At 39.1% G+C, this 16,158-nt stretch overlaps 1 long non-coding RNA gene across 1 annotated transcript; it reads left to right on the top strand.

The window, feature by feature from the left end:
* Window positions 1–503: 503 nt before the first annotated feature.
* Window positions 504–6,810, top strand: LOC123733286 (uncharacterized). Its single transcript, XR_006763721.1, has 3 exons — window positions 504–647; window positions 5,129–5,233; window positions 6,701–6,810. It is a non-coding gene; the product is annotated as an uncharacterized lncRNA (long non-coding RNA).
* The last annotated feature ends 9,348 nt before the right edge of the window (window positions 6,811–16,158 follow it).

Raw genomic sequence — 16,158 nt, 5'->3', positions numbered from 1 at the left:
AACCAACTGTATGTAATGGTGTTATTAAGTTGTGAATGTTGTATTGTAGTAACCAACTGTATTTAATGGTGTTTTGTAGTTGTGTTGTTATGTTGTGAATGTTGTAATTATAGTAGGCCTAACCCCCACCAACAGAGACAGCAACAGACGACACAGAGAAAGTGATGGAGAGAGGCAGAGGATGGGAGTGTACAGTAGACTGGGATTCTAATTACTGCACTGCGCGTGTGTGTGTGTGTGTGTGTGTGTGTGTGTGTGTGTGTGTGTGTGTGTGTGTGTGTGTGTGTGTGTGTGTGTGTGTGTGTGTGTGTGTGTGTGTGTGTGTGAGAGAGAGGGTGTTTAAGTACTGTAGGATTCATTAATTAGTCTGGCTCATTGGACAGGTCAGAGTCTCAACACAATTGAAAACTTACCATCAATAAAACACCAAATGATGTAATTTCTTGTGGAAGAATGGTGTCACATCCCTCCAATAGACTTCTAGACAGTTGTAGAATGTTTGCCAAGGCACATTGTAAGAGCTGTAAAGAGAGAGGGACTCGGAGAGAGAACAGGTAGAACCTGATATGTAAATGAGCAGAGCAAACGAAAGCAACTTTCGACGACCGAATGATCATTCAGACTCTGTTTCTATTGAGAGATAAAAGGTAAGACGACGATTGTCATGTGTATTAATATAGTTGATATTGTTGTGTATATTAATATAGTTGATATTGTTATGTGTATTAATATAGTTGATGATATTGTTGTGTGTATTAATATAGTTGATGATATTGTTATGTGTATTCATATAGTTGATGATATTGTTGTGTATATTAATATAGTTGATGGTATTGTTGTGTGTATTAATATAGTTGATGATATTGTTGTGTGTATTCATATAGTTGATATTGTTATGTGTATTAATATAGTTGATGATATTGTTGTGTGTATTAATATAGTTGATGATATTGTTATGTGTATTAATATAGTTGATGATATTGTTGTGTGTATTCATATAGTTGATGATATTGTTGTGTGTATTAATATAGTTGATGATATTGTTGTGTGTATTAATATAGTTGATGATATTGTTATGTGTATTAATATAGTTGATGATATTGTTGTGTGTATTCATATAGTTGATGATATTGTTGTGTGTATTCATATAGTTGATGGTATTGTTATGTGTATTAATATAGTTGATGATATTGTTGTGTGTATTAATATAGTTGATGGTATTGTTATGTGTATTAATATAGTTGATGATATTGTTGTGTGTATTCATATAGTTAATTATATTTTTGGTGGACAGTGTTATAATAGTCCTACTCTCCTTAAAATGTTTTTGATATAAATTAGATGCGTGGGGTGAATTCGTTCTGTGCCCATCTGTGTGCCCCAGGGTGATCGCTCCTACACTATCTACAATCTAAAAGGGTTCTTTGGCCCCATAGTAGAACCCTTTGTAGAAGCCTTTTTTTGGTACTAGGTAGAACCCTTCTGGGTTCCGTGAAGAACCCTTTCCACAGAGGGTTCTACATGGAAGCCAGAAGGGTTCTACCTGGAACCCAAAAGCGTTCTCCTATGGGGACGGCCGGAGGACCCGTTTGGAACCCTTTATTCTAAGAGTGTACTGTATCATAGGTCTATAGACTTGTCTTCTCAAAACAGGCTTAAAACACAACAAGTAACAAACAAACATGTTCTCTTTATAATCTACAGTTAACTCCTTTCACTCAGGAAGGTATGTTGTGTGAAAGAGAGACTAATAAATATTGTTCGAGAGACTAACAACAACTTACACTTCCTCAAAACAGTTTGTGTGTATTCATTAGTGCCCACCGTAGCAAAACGTTTCGGCAACAGAAACCGTTTAGGTCACATTGTACAGCGTTTAGAGTAAACGGTTTATGTTTTATTTAACATCTTAAAACTGTTGGCTGTGGAGTAAACTAATGAATACAACCCAGGTTGTCGCCTACGACTCGGCATGTTGATACCTGCCTCTTGCTGAAACCTGAACGTAGCCTGAGGGGTATACTATGATACAGGCTTGATATACTGGTTTTCTAAAGTTAGCCAGCTTCAGTTAGCTTCACATTCCAGCTCAGGCCTCACCCATCAGAATATACACAACAGAACAGAAAAAAATCACAATGAAGTTTCAAGGTGAGAATCCTGCCAGGGATTATTGTAAAGTGTGTAGATAAATTAAATGTAATGTTAGTATAGTGAATGACAGTAAAACACTCATAACAGTCTACTACTACTGAGACAGGTTGGTGTAATGTTAGTATAGTGAATGACAGTAAAACACTCCTAACAGTCTACTACTACTGAGACAGGTTGGTGTAATGTTAGTATAGTGAATGACAGTAAAACACTCCTAACAGTCTACTACTACAGAGACAGGTTGGTGTAATGTTAGTATAGTGAATGACAGTAAAACACTCCTAATAGTCTACTACTACTGAGACAGGTTGGTGTAATGTTAGTATAGTGAATGACAGTAAAACACTCCTAACAGTCTACTACTACAGAGACAGGTTGTTGTCAGTTTAATCAGACAAAATGGAGCAGACTGGACGTGGTCAAGTCAAATTCAATATATCAATATTCAGATATTATACTTCTACATTTAACATTTCATATGATAATGTAATTGTATCATAGTTCTACTATAGTGTAGTGATCCTCTACATTTCATATGATAATGTAATTGTATCATAGTTCCACTATAGTGTAGTGACCCTCTACATTTCATATGATAATGTAATTGTATCATAGTTCCACTATAGTGCAGTGATCCTCGCGATATGAGCCACTTCACAATTCCAACCAAGTGACCCAATTGGTGCCAATGGCGCGATGCGTAGGTTGTTGACCTTTTACAGGTGCGACCTGGGTTCACTTCCCTGCCCAGCTGTTTGCTACATTGGTGTCAGAAGTGGTATGGTGTCTGTGAGGTCATCAGAATGGACCGGATGTGTTAGGGGTCTGAGTAGTCGAAGCACGGGACTAATTAGCATATTGATACTGGGTTAACACTATTTATTCTGATACTGGGTTAACACTATTAATACTGATACTGGGTTAACACTATTAATACTGATACTGGGTTAACCCTATTGATACTGATACTGGGTTAACACTATTTATACTGATACTGGGTTAACACTATTGATACTGATACTGGGTTAACACTATTGATTCTGATACTGGGTTAACCCTATTGATACTGATACTGGGTTAACCCTATTGATACTGATACTGGGTTAACACTATTGATACTGATACTGGGTTAACCCTATTGATACTGATACTGGGTTAACCCTATTGATACTGATACTGGGTTAACCCTATTAATACTGACACTGGGTTAACCCTATTGATACTGATACTGGGTTAACACTATTGATACTGATACTGGGTTAACCCTATTAATACTGATACTGGGTTAACCCTATTGATACTGATACTGGGTTAACACTATTGATACTGATACTGGGTTAACCCTATTGATACTGATACTGGGTTAACCCTATTAATACTGATACTGGGTTAACCCTATTGATACTGATACTGGGTTAACCCTATTAATACTGATACTGGGTTAACCCTATTGATACTGATACTGGGTTAACACTATTGATACTGATACTGGGTTAACCCTACTGATACTGATACTGGGTTAACCCTACTGATACTGATACTGGGTTAACACTATTGATACTGATACTGGGTTAACCCTACTGATACTGATACTGGGTTAACCCTATTGATACTGATACTGGGTTAACACTATTAATTCTGATCCTGGGTTATCCCTACTTGGGGCGGCAGGAAGCTGCGCTCCAACGCTCTAGTGGTTAGTTAGAGCGTTGGATTAGTAACCGAAAGGCTGCAAGATCAAATCCCTGAGCTGACAAGGTAAAAATCGGTTGTTTACCCCTGAACAAGGCAGTTAACCCACTGTTCCTAAGCCATCATTGAAAATAAGAATTTGTTCTTAACTGACTTGCCTAGTAAAATAAATAAATAAATACTGGGTTAACCCTATTTGTGCGATGCATAGGGTGTTTTCCTTGTTCACCAGCGACCTGGGTTCACTGCCCTGCACCACTGTTTGCTACAATATTAATATCATAGACTATCTGTTAAACGAAGAGACACCACAATATGAGTGAAAGGATTTTAGGATAATATCAGTGAGTGTTGATTTAGAGTTGTCTTCTGGGTTCATCCTTGTAGCCGCCTTTATCAACAGGGTGAAATGTAACAAATGACATCAGAGTTGGGAGATAACCAGGTCCCTGTTTAAATCACCATGACGACCATTTCATTATTTCTCCAGAGCAGCAAGGGAATCTAGAGACTCAACCTTTGTAGAATCACAATCACCTTTATTCACAATGTACATTTGCACGTACATATGTAGGATCTTAATTTGAGCCAGTTTACTACAGCAGGAAAATATTCCTGCAGCAACAGAAAATGTGAATTATTATGTGAATTATAATTAATGGACATTTTTGTAGGGTTTACTACATTTTTCGTAAGGAAAACTCAAGTCTGAAATATCTAAGTGGAAATTACAAACTTCAGAAGCCTTTTTAAACCTCAAATACACTACAAGTTTTACATTTCCTGCATTGCTTGAAAGTTCTTCTGCAGTGGGGGTGATCAAATTAAGATCCTACATCTGTACACATAATTGTACATGGGGATATGTATGGGGTATATAACATCCAATCACAGAGGTTTACATCAGCTGACAGTTGCAATGTTATTGCTAATAACTCAAACTGCCCTTTTCAGATAAAGACATAAACTCTGTACAGATGTAGGATCTTAATTTGATCACCCTGTTGCAGAAAAACTAAACTTGTAGTGTATTTGAGTGTAATTAAACTTTAGAAAAGGTTTCTGAAGATGATAAATTCCACTTTTCCATTTTAAAACTGTTCATTAATTATAATCCACACAATAATTCAAATGTCCTGTTTCTGCAGGATTATTTTTCTGGTGTAGCAAACTGGCTCAAATTAAGATCCAACATCTGCAGCAATATACCCCTCTCTAATGTATATGACTATATCAGGATTCACTTTTGTCCATTTGACATCTTGTATTTACTGTTGTTTAGGCTGGTTGAATGAGTTGGCTGTGAAAGCTACTTCATCTGCAAGAAAACAGGCGGCTGCACCAGTGACTGTCAGAAGTTTTGTGATTTCCTCATATGAACGTGAAAGTAAGTGTGTAGTCTACGCAGTTACAAAAATGGCTGTTGAAACTGTGGCACATATTTCTCGGTAACATTGAATAAATGTGTTGGTATGTAGGAAAGACGGTCAGACTCTCGTACTGTTGGTCTAGACTACCTACAAACTATTATAAGGCTATGATCACTTATCATGCCGACAAACCTGATGGTCTCTGTGAACTGATCTGAACAGGTTTAGGCTGGTCATCTATGATATGTAGGTTATATACAGTACATTCTCTGTCCTGCTACTGGTAGGACTATAACATTATGTTGATCTGAATAGGTTTAGACTGGTCATCTATGATATGCAGGTTATATACAGTACATTCTCTGTCCTGCTACTGGTAGGACTATAACATTATGTTGATCTGAACAGGTTTAGGCTGGTCATCTATGATATGTAGGTTATATACAGTACATTCTCTGTCCTGCTACTGGTAGGACTATAACATTATGTTGATCTGAACAGGTTTAGGCTGGTCATCTATGATATGTAGGTTATATACAGTACATTCTCTGTCCTGCTACTGGTAGGACTATAACATTATGTTGATCTGAACAGGTTTAGACTGGTCATCTATGATATGTAGGCTATAGCCGAGGTATAGACCTTGATCTGCATGTCACTAACAAACTGCTATTATACATTATAACCTAGTCTACTTTACATAATATAACATCTCTCACTTGATGCAAAAAAAACTTCTGAATGGATCAACAATTTCCTCCTCGGATCAATCATGTCCGTTTTAGCCCTTCTGTCTACATTCTCAGATACGTTTAGAAAAGAACAGATTGAAAGACAATAAATAGTCAACTGTTAGTGAATACAAATACGTGTGAGACATGGCCTTGTGTTGCTGCACTGTCTATAACTACCTTAACAAACAGTGACTTATTATTATTATTATTATTATTATTATTATTATTGTTGCTGTTCTGTCTATAACTACCTTAACAAACAGTGACTTATTATTATTATTATTATTATTATTATTATTGTTATTGTTGTTGTTCTGTCTAGAACTACCTTAACAAACAGTAAATTATTATTATTATTATTATTATTATTATTATTGTTGTTATTGTTCTGTCTAGAACTACCTTAACAAACAGTGACTTATTATTATTATTATTATTATTATTATTATTATTATTATTGTTGCTGTTCTGTCTATAACTACCTTAACAAACAGTGACTTATTATTATTATTGACAGTTACCATGGAGATGAAATGTCACAACTACATGTTCATGTGATGCATTAAATCACCTGACTGTTTCTATGTGTCTGTTAGTAAATGTTTTATTTCTCTAAGAAATAATGAATACATGAGAACAATTGACAGTCAAGAACTGGTTGTCACTGTGTTAACCACAACCAACATGCTGGATCTCTGTTTAGTTGTCACTGTGTTAACCACAACCAACATGCTGGATCTCTGTTTACAGGGGTCAGTGCTCTAAAATGAGTCTCTCTGGGGAGAGAAAGGAGGGGGGCCCTGCCTCTAAAATGAGTCTCTCTGGGGAGAGGAAGGAGGGGGGCCCTGCCTCTAAAATGAGTCTCTCTGGGGACAGAGAGGAGGGGGGCCCTGCCTCTAAAATGCATCTCTCTGTGGAGAGAGAGGAGAGGGGCCCTGCCTCCAAAATGCATCTCTCTGGGGGACATGACACCAAAGCTAAGAGGTGAGATAACAATTTTATGAATAATTCATTAAGTTTATTTCCTAAATAAATATCTATCTTAATAAGGTGAATGCACTTACTGTAAATCTCTCTGGATAAGAGCATCTGCTAAATCAGGCGTTCTCAATCCGGGGTCTGCAGAGGTACTGCAGGGGTTCTGCAGGAAGCACGGGGAGTGGTGGTGTATCCAGGGAGAAAACTAAACTAACATTCTGAAATGTCATTGTGGTCTTATGTTCCCATCTATTGGAATTATTTAGCAACTGCAGTAGTACTGAAAAAATGTGTTATTCCTTACTAAAGTAGTAATTACTGAGAATTGAAAAATATACCATGTTCTTGTTAATTTTATCACTTACAACCATAAAAAACAATTTATAGCATAACAAACAATTAAACTTACATAAACCAAAAACACTATATATGTAGTTATTCAGTTAATTGCCAAATTGAGCCGGTCGGTCACATTTGAGAGTGAGGGAGATATACAGCATTTTGCAACAACAAAACATGATTTTTCGCTCTCTGAAATGAAACCATCAAGTGATAGATTTTAAACAAATCCTTGTCTGTGAGAGATGTAATAATTAATACATCATTTCTTTAAACAATAAAAGCTCATTTCTGTAAAGTGATATGTAGCGTTTTGGAACTCTTCTTATGTTTCCCCATCTGAGATCAGAGTAGATGAGAGATGTAATGTTTGTCTCTGTTGTGTTGAAGCCCAATCAAGCAGGAGAGACCAGCCTCCCCTGTTCCCAGCTGTGTGTCCATGAAGAGTGACTGGTCTATGGACTATCCTATAGAGTTTAGAGAGGGAGACTTTTCTACTGAACAAAGGTAAGAAGAACTCATGGGTCATGGTCAGTGAGTTAAACAACACTGTCTCTAGTCATTTCTCCTCTCTGATTTTCACATTATTATTTGTTGTTTTCATAATCCATAGGCTAATCCTTTAGTCCATTTTCATAGTCCTAAAACAATATTAAACAAACACAAAGTTCCCTCCCTGTGTGTGTGTGTGTGTGTGTGTGTGTGTGTGTGTGTGTGTGTGTGTGTGTGTGTGTGTGTGTGTGTGTGTGTGTGTGTGTGTGTGTGTTTACTCCCTGGATGAGGAGATGTAATCTCATGTTTTGTCCACAGAAACCAACAGGAGAGATCAGAGTCAGAGATTCTCAGTGGTCAGTCTTCCCAGAGTCATCAAACAGACCTGGACTCTATATTCAGTGTATGTGGTCCTGTTATGTACATTTGTTTTTGTTTTCCTCAAGTAAAGTTTCTTTCAATTATTCATTAATGTGTTAATGAGAAAGCATTTATTCTCTTGCTTAACCTCTCTGGGCCAGTGGGACGCTTGCGTCCCACCTACTCAACAGCCAGTGGAATCCCGTGGCGCGTTATTCAAATACCTTAGAAATGCTATTACTTCAATTTCTCAAACATATGACTATTTTACACCATTTTAAAGACAAGACTCTCATTAATCTAACCACACTGTCCGATTTCAAAAAGGCTTTACAACGAAAGCAAAACATTAGATTATGTCAGCAGAGTACCCAGCCAGAAATAATCAGACACCCATTTTTCAAGCTAGCATATAATGTCACATAAACCCAAACCACAGCTAAATGCAGCACTAAGCTTTGATGATCTTCATCAGATGACAATCTTAGGACATTATGTTATACAATACATGCATGTTTTGTTCAATCAAGTTCATATTTATATCAAAAACCAGCTTTTTACATTAGCATGTGACTAGCATGTGACTAGCATTCCCACCGAACACTTCCGGTGAATTTACTAAATTACTCACGATAAACGTTCACAAAAACCTAACAATCATTTTAAGAATTATAGATACAGAACTCCTTTATGCACTCGATATATCCGATTTTAAAATAGCTTTTCGTTGAAAGCACATTTTGCAATATTCTAAGTAGATAGCCCAGCCATCACAGGCTAGCTATTTTGACACCAACCAAGTGTGGTACTCACCAAACTCCGATTTACTATTACAAAAATGTTATTACCTTTGGTGTTCTTCGTCAGAATGCACTCCCAGGACTTCTACTTCAATAAGAAATGTTGGTTTGGTTGAAAATAATCCATAGTTATATCCAAATAGCGGCGTTTTGTTTGTGCGTTCAAGACACTATCCGAAGGGTAAATAAGGGTCACGCGCCCGACGCGTTTCGTGACAAAAAAATTCTAAATATTCCATTACCGTACTTCGAAGCATGTCAACCGCTGTTTAAAATCCATTTTTATGCAATTTTTCTCGTAAAAAAGCAATAATATTCCGACCTGGAGTGGTGGTTTTCGTTCAAAGAGAGAGAAAGTAAACATGGAGTCGACTCGGGCACGCGCACCCCGTCCCATTGTCCTCAGATCGACCACTATCAAAATGCGCTACTGTTTTTCAGCCAGGGCCTGCAAAGCCACCATTCATCTTTCTGGCGCCTTCTGAGATCCTATGGGAGCGTTAGAAAATGTAATGTTATGCCAGAGATCCCCTGTTTTGGTTAGAGATGATCAAGAAGGCCATGAAATGGTCAGAGAGAGAGCTTCCTGTTTGGAATCTTCTCAGGTTTTGGCCTGCCAAATGAGTTATTTTATACTCACAGACACGATTCAAACAGTTTTAGAAACTTTAGGGTGTTTTCTATCCAAATCAAACAATTATATGCATATTCTAGTTACTGGGCAGGAGTAGTAACCAGATTAAATCGGGTACGTTTTTTATCCGGCCGTGCAAATACTGCCCCCTATCCCCAACAGGCTAACTTATTTACTTGATTTATTTTAGTTGCTTGAAGAGAAAATGATGACATTTGTGAAGAACGAGCTGAAGATGTTCAAGAGGATTCTTAGAGGATTCTTAGTCCAGAACTCCCAGAAGGCTTTGAGAGTCAGAAGCAGGATGAGGAAGTGGTGGATGCTGAAGATGAGAAGCAGGAGAGCAGTGCCAGAGAGGGGGCTCTGAAGATCACACTGCACGTCCTGAGGAAAATGAACCAGAAGGAGCTCGCTGACACACTGGAGAAAAGTAAGATCTGTCTGCCTCATGTTGAATGATGTTTTATAACATTTAAAAGCTGTAGCTAAAGTACAGCTAAAGTAGCTGTGTAACTCAATGATATTGTAGCAGCCTTAACACAACACCTAGTGACCTCATCAAGTAGCAGAAGGGATGTGTTGTGTTGATTAATTTAGAGAGAAAGACAGAGACAGAGAGACAACATTAATAATACCATCAATAACACCAATAATATTATAATCAGTCACACCAGTCTGTAATTCATTATGAAAACATTTACACATTTATACAGACAGTTAAGAGAATAAATGATTATAATTTAAAATGTTATAACAGTCCTACAATACTGTAGGCATTAAAACAGATGTAATATAAATATCCTCTGTGTTATTTCTAGATTCAGATGAGCTTGCTGTGATTTGCCAACGTGAACTCAAATCTAATCTAAAGAAGAAGTTTCAATGTGTATTTGAGGGGATCGCTAAACAAGGAAACCCAACACTTCTCAATAAGATCTACACAGAGCTCTACATCACAGAGGGAGGAACAGGAGAGGTCAATAATGAACATGAGCTGAGACAGATTGAGACAACAACCAGGAAACAAGCAAGACCAGAGACTGCAATCAAATGTAACGACATCTTCAAACCCTTAACTGGACAAGACAAACGTATCAGAACTGTGCTGACAAAGGGAGTCGCTGGCATTGGAAAAACAGTCTCTGTGCAGAAGTTCATTCTGGACTGGGCTGAAGGAAAAGCAAATCAGGATGTTCAATTTGTGTTTTCATTCCCTTTTCGGGAGCTGAATTTGATGAAAGGGGACAAAAACACTTTGATTGAACTTCTCTATCACTTCTCAATGGAAACCAAACAATCAAGAATCTCCAACTACGACAAGTACAAAGTTCTGTTCATCTTTGATGGTCTGGATGAGTGCCGACTGCCCCTAGACTTCCAGAAGAACAAGATCTGTTGTGACATCACAGAGTCAACCTCAGTGGATGTTCTGCTGACAAATCTCATCAAGGGAAATCTGCTTCCCTCTGCTCTCATCTGGATAACTACCCGACCTGCAGCAGCCAATAAGATCCCTTCAGGGTGTGTTGACCAGGTGACAGAGGTACGAGGGTTCAATGACCCACAGAAGGAGGAGTACTTCAGAAAGAGATTCAGTGATGAGGACCTGGCCAGCAGAATCATCTCACACATAAAGACATCAAGGAGCCTCCACATCATGTGCCACATTCCAGTCTTCTGTTGGATTTCTGCAACGGTCCTTGAACACATGCTGAAACATAAGAGAGAAGAGATGCCCAAGACTCTGACTGAGATGTACACACACCTTGTGGTGTTTCATACCAAACAGAAGAATGAAAAGTATATTGGGAAAGAAGAGACAGATCCACACTTGAATAACGAGAGCATTCTGTCACTGGGAAAACTGGCTTTTCAACAGCTAGTGAAGGGCAATCTGATTTTCTATGAAGAAGACCTGAAAGAGGCTGGCATTGATGTCAATGAAGCCTCGGTGTACTCAGGATTGTGCACAAAGCTCTTTAAAGAGGAATGTGTTCTGCACCAGATGAAGGTGTACTGCTTCGTGCATCTGAGCATTCAGGAGTTTCTGGCTGCTGTATATGTGTTCCTCTCATTCATCAACAACAATGAGAATGTAATGAACAAACTGCAAACAAAAGACGAGCCTGAAGTTACTTTCTACAAGAGTGCTGTGGATAAAGCCTTACAAAGTGAGCCAGGAAACCTGGACCTGTTCCTCCGCTTCCTTCTGGGCCTCTCACTGGAGTCCAATCAGAAGCACTTACAAGGTCTACTGACAAAGTCAAGAAGCAGCTCACAGAGCCATGAAGAGACAGTCAAGTACATCAAGGAGAAGATCAGGAAGAATCCCTCTCCAGAGAGAAGCATCAATCTGTTCCACTGTCTGAATGAACTGAATGACCATTCTCTAGTGGAGGAGATCCAAAGCTACCTGAGCTCAGGAAGTCTCTCAAAACCCAACCTGTCACCTGCACAGTGGTCAGCTCTGGTCTTTGTGTTGCTGACTTCAGAAAAGGAGCTGGATGTGTTTGACCTGAAGAAATACTCCAGATCAGAGGAAGGTCTTCTGAGGCTGCTGCCAGTGGTCAAAGCCTCCAGAGCTGTTCTGTGAGTAAATAAAATGCCATATAAGAACTAATCATCAGGAAGAAATATTATATGTATTACAATATGTATATAATATTATATTGCATAACATATTGAATCAGATATTCAATCTAGTATAACAATATGACCATACAATTCCAGGAGACGGAAGGTAAATCTATATGTTGTTTGAGAATATGAACCAAATGCATCTACCGTTGTCCTTCTACTCTACTGGTGTTAAATAAACAGTGTGTTTGTGAAGTCATGATGATCTCTTTGCAGGCTGTCAGGCTGTCTAGTCACAGAGGAAGGCTGTGCTTCTCTGGTCTCAGCTCTGAAGTCAAACCCCTCACACCTGAGAGAGCTGGACCTGAGTAACAATGACCTGAAGGATTCAGGAGTGGAGCTGCTCTCTGCTGGACTGGGGAATCCCCACTGTAAACTGGAGACTCTGAGGTCAGTATTCCTGTAGTTGGTCAACAAGTGATAACTGTTCACCAGATCCACATGTGTTCACCAGGCACACAGTATAGTCCACACCATATGTGTTTGGACAGTGAATGTTTCTGAACACCTCTACATTCATGTGGATGCTACTATTAATATGAATAATCAGGAATGAATTGTGAATAATGAGGAATGAGCCTTTGTTATTAGTAATGGTGAGAGGTTAGCATGTTTTGTTGTAGCCTCTGTTATTGGTAATGGTGAGAGGTTAGCATGTTTTGTTGTAGCCTCTGTTATTGGTAATGGTGAGAGGTTAGCATGTTTTGTTGTAGCCTCTGTTATTGGTAATGGTGAGAGGTTAGCATGTTTTGTTGTAGCCTCTGTTATTGGTAATGGTGAGAGGTTAGCATGTTTTGTTGTAGCCTCTGTTATTGGTAATGGTGAGAGGTTAGCATGTTTTGTTGTAGCCTCTGTTATTGGTAATGGTGAGAGGTTAGCATGTTTTGTTGTAGCCTCTGTTATTGGCAATGGTGAGAGGTTAGCATGTTTTGTTGTAGCCTCTAACTTTCTCACTCATTATTATTCATGATTCATTCATGATTTGTATCAATCATGTTATCATCAGGATTCATGTAGTAGTGTTTAGAAACATGTTATCTACTCACTTAGACAGAAGATTAATCCAGTCATCATCCACCATTTTATTATTGGGCACTTTATTTATTATTATTAACACAACCAAAACAAACTGCAAATGCAACCAACTAGTTTACAACCAATCTTTTAACTACTTTAATACACTATGAGTGAATTGGTCAGAATACTTATGACTTCTTCAAATGGGTGGACTAGACACATAAAGTGCTTTAATTTCTAAATGGTGAAACAGATATGTATGAAAATATCCTCATATAAAAGGTGACCCACATTTAAAATGTTATCTTCACTGTCAAAATAGATATGGTGTGGACTGTATACTCAATACAATCTAAATCTGATACCTCACTGTCTGTCTTTTGACTGATACTGCTTTTAAACTGGTCTGGTCAGTCTACTCAAATATTTGTACTATACATGTTTCTATCTGCAGGCAATACTTTGATCATTTGTAATTTATAATATGATACATTAATTTAAGAATAGATATGGAAGGTTTCATATGTTGAAAAAATATACTGCTACTATTTTCACCACCAAAGAATAGCAGTGTGGTTTTAATATGATTTGACTCTTTGCAGGCTGTCAGGCTGTCTAGTCACAGAGGAAGGCTGTGCTTCTCTGGCCTCAGCTCTGAGGTCAAACCCCTCACACCTGAGAGAGCTGGACCTGAGCTACAATCACCCAGGAGACTCAGGAGTCAGTCTGCTCTCTGCTGGACTGGAGGATCCACACTGCAAACTGGAGAAACTCAAGTATGTAGAGGGTTTATGTCAATGTTCATATCAGACATGTTGGACTTTTCAGGCTAGTTAAGACAAACATTCTTACCACCACTTGGACAAAGGTGTGTGTGTGTGTGTGTGTGTGTGTGTGTGTGTGTGTGTGTGTGTGTGTGTGTGTGTGTGTGTGTGTGTGTGTGTGTGTGTGTGTGTGTGAGTTCAGGTGTATCCCTCAATGACTGTCTGTTTTTCTGCTTACCGCTACAGTGTGGAACATGGTGGAGAGAACAGAATGAAACCTGGACTTAGAAAATGTGAGTGTTGACTGCTGTGAAGAATATGACTAAGAATAAGTCTTAATTCAAGTTAAGTCAAAGACCACCATCATTACTGACTTTGTCATATTAAATATCAGCTGTAGTTCTACAGAAGCACAAATCAGGGACACCAACGTTTACAAAGAGTTGATATGACAGTGTGTGTGTGTGTGTGTGTGTGTGTGTGTGTGTGTAATTATTGTGAATAACTGTGTTTTATATTACCATACAGTATAACATATGATCACTCAACAAGTCTCAAGTTACCTTAACTTCTCCTTTTGATACCTAGAAACATCTACATTAAATGAATTAGTGAAAAGTGAGTTAACATTCTAATGTGAATGATGATGATTTCTAATATTGTGTCTGGTTTCATCCATCAGATGTCTGTGATCTCACACTGGACCTAAACACAGTAAACAGACGCCTCTCTCTGTCTGCGGAGAACAGAAAGGTGACATGTATGAGAGAGAAGCAGCTGTATCCTGATCACCCAGAGAGATTTGAGGACTGTAGACAGGTGCTGTGTAGAGAGGGTCTGACTGGGCGCTGTTACTGGGAGGTAGAGTGGAGTGGGAGAGGGGCTGTTATAGGAGTGACATATAAAGGAATCAGCAGGAGAGGAAGGGTTGAGGACTGTGTGATTGGATGGAATGACAAGTCCTGGAGTCTGTTCTGCTCTGACAACAATTACTCTGCCTGTCACAATAATAATCCCACTACCATAGACGTCCCCTCCTCCAGCTTCCACAGAGTAGGAGTGTATCTGGACTGGCCAGCCGGCACTCTGTCCTTCTATAGAGCCTCCTCTGACACACTGACCCACCTGATCACATTCACCTCCACATTCACTGAGCCCCTCTATCCAGGGTTTAGGGTTTGGTATGATGACTCCTCAGTGTCCCTGTAAATAATAATCTGACACACACACACACACCCACACAATGGACACACACACACACACACACACACACACACACACACACACACACACACACACACACACACACACACACACACACACACACACACACACACACACACACACACACACACACACACTTGCCTTTGGAGCATTTACGCCAATCAGGAGTTCGACGTCGGCATCAATCTCCTTCAACTGAACCTCTTTCAGGTATGGCTTTTGAGTTCTTTCTGAGTGGGAATGCTCTCTTTTGTCACTGGGATCTTAGATGTAATGCAAGAAATGTGACGCCCTCCACATTGCCAATCTCTAATCTCAAAGCTCCTGCCCCATTGTGTGTAGCAGAATTTCCATCTCATTGCCTTGAGCTGCCTCATGAGTCTCTCTGTACAAAATGTTGCTGAGCTACCAGATTCGAGAAACGCATAGGTTAACACAGACTTGCTTCCATTTGCCATCTTTACTTGAACTGGCACAATTGCAAGGGCACACACACTGACACACCAACACACACACACACACACACACACACACACACACACACACACACACACACACTGGACTCACAAACATCCTGGACTCACACACACACACACACACTGACACACCAACACACTGGACTCATACACACACGCACTGACACACACACTGGACACACACACACTGGACTCACACGCACTGACACACACACACACTGGACACACACAAACTGGACACACACAAACTGGACACACACATGCTGGACACACACACACACGACTGGACACATTCAGACATACGCATCTTCCTATAATTGGACCTTGACCCAGGACCTTCAAATTGGGAACAAACAGACACCTCATTCCAGCAATAACTTCCACCACAAACACAGAGGTGAAAATATTACCGGAATATTCTGCAAAATGTTGATGAAGACGTCACTCAATCCACCCAAAACAACATGCAGTCTTTCCACAAGACTCC

Source organism: Salmo salar, unplaced genomic scaffold (genome assembly GCF_905237065.1).
Source record: "Salmo salar unplaced genomic scaffold, Ssal_v3.1, whole genome shotgun sequence".
Lineage (NCBI taxonomy): Eukaryota > Metazoa > Chordata > Actinopteri > Salmoniformes > Salmonidae > Salmo > Salmo salar.
The sequence above is the reverse complement of the archived record's forward strand: the minus strand, read 5'-3'. Positions and strand labels throughout refer to the sequence as shown.